A 2,500-nucleotide genomic window follows, 5' to 3' on the forward strand; every position below is an offset into this window, starting at 1 on the left:
ACATACATAGTAACGCTTTATTCATGTATATATATATATATATATATATATATATAATATATATATATATATATATATATATATATATATTATATATATATATATATATCACCATCAAAATACAGGTCCAGATACTGCAACAGCTTGGGTTTCAGAAGACCACACCTCTTTAACATCCTCCCTAAATGCCTGAGAGACTTACATGGTGTGGATGTGGGTTTCTTTAAAGCTAAACTGGATCTCTTCTTGTCGGGAGTCCCAGATGAACCTACCTCACGACAGGAGACGCAGATGCGGGCAGCAGCATCGAACTCCCTTGTTGATCAAGTGCCACGTATCAGAGGTAGATTCACATATTAGTGTAGCTCATTCAGCGGTGGCGCCCCAGCATGGCCGCGGCCTTCGGGCTAAAACATTTTTAAGGATTTAAGGATTTAAGGATATTACAGAGATGTACTTGCATAGCAAGTGACCTGATCTGGAAGGTGTTTATAAGCCATTTAAAATTTTGTCAGTGAAGAGGTCTCGGTCTCAAAGCGACGAAAATATTTTTGGCTAATTTAATTTAAATGTTGAAGTGAATCGAATGGTTTTTATTGTGTTTTTAAATGGCTTGCAAACACTTCCCACGCTCCAACTGTTGTGTATATATATATTATATATATATATATATATATATATATATATATATATATATATAATATATATATATATATATATACATATACTAATACATATTTGTTTCCGTTCATTTATTTTCACACAGATATAGTCACGACTATTTCCAATTAGCTGTTGAGCACTCTCAACGATGAAATGCCTCCAATGGACGAATCACGATGTGCCTTGAGTGATTCGTGTGCGTATGTGAGTGTGTGTGTGCGTGCGCGCGCGTGTGTGTGTGTTAGTATCGTATTTTCCTTAATTTAAGGACAAAGTTTTTGGAGAAAAAAATCTACAGACGATACTTGAAAAAATCACTTCATACTTTAGTAATTGGTATATATTGTTCAAAATACAAAAGCGCTCAAAACATCCAGATAAAGTACCGTAAATAGAGATGAGGAATTATGTACATTATTTACATTATTTACACTTGACGGATATTTGTCCTCATCTTGTTTGTTGCTAACACATTTCGGCTGATATACCCTCCAGCCTTCATCAGGTGTTTTGGGGAAATTTCGAACCTGGGTTCTCATTCCTAAGGTATTTTTCGATGTTATTATTATTATTATTATTATTATTATTATTATTATTATTATTATTATTATTATTATTTTATTATTTTATTATAATAATAATAATAATAATAATAATAATAATAATAATAATAATAATATCGATTCCCCGTTACATACCGACAAAACTATAAAAGCCAATAAACCGGATATTATTATAAAAGATCAGACAAAAAAAGGTGAGTTTATTAATTGACATGAGTATTCCTTGCGATCACAATATTGCAGCGAAAGAATTTGACGAGATCAGTAAATATAAAGACTTGCTAATAAAAATTGAAAAAATGTGGTATCTCAAGGTGACTACATTACCAGTGATCGTAGGATCTCTAATAATGATAAAAAAAAAAGGTACTGAAACCTATTTGAAAATGATTCCAGGCTTACCATCCCTACAGCAAGTGCAAAAAATCGTGTTAACTGGAACGACTCATGTACTGAGAAGAGCATTATCGCTGTGAAAACCACATCCATTCATGAATTTAATTATTTATTTATTTATTTATTTTAATACATATTTTACCTGTGAATTTGCATGTGTAATCTGGGAATGCATACAATGAGCTTCTCTGCCCTAGGTGTACGGAAAACATTCGGCGAGAAATGGAAGAAAAATTGAAGAAAGAAGGAAAATAATAATAATAATAATATAATAATAATAATAATAATAATAATAATAATAATAATAATAATAATAACATCGAAAAATACCTTAGGAATGAGAACCCAGGTTCGAAACTTCCCCAAGACACCTGATGAAGGCTGGAGTTTATATCAGCCGAAATGTGTTAACAACAGACAAGATGTGGACAAATATCCATCAAGTGTAAACAATGTAAATAATATTTAAAAAATCAAGGTTTACCATTATATAGTTTGTTACAAAAGCTACAAAATCTTCGTTGCTTCCACTTATGTTTGAAAAGATATCAGACATTTCATCATTGGACCAGTATTATAATCAAAACGAATATCATCTTTGGTCACATTTATTGCATTACTGGAACCATGTTTTTTTAAGTCAATTAAGCTCTATATCACTTCTTATGTGTGTGTGTGTATATATATGTTATATATATTATATATATATATATATATATATATATATATATATATATATAATATATATATATAATATATATATATATATATATATATATATATATATATATATATACACACTACATACATACATACATACATACATACATACATACATACATACATACATAGATAGATAGATAGATAGATAGATAGAT

The sequence above is a fragment of the Octopus sinensis genome, linkage group LG11 (assembly GCF_006345805.1).
Source record: "Octopus sinensis linkage group LG11, ASM634580v1, whole genome shotgun sequence".
Lineage (NCBI taxonomy): Eukaryota > Metazoa > Mollusca > Cephalopoda > Octopoda > Octopodidae > Octopus > Octopus sinensis.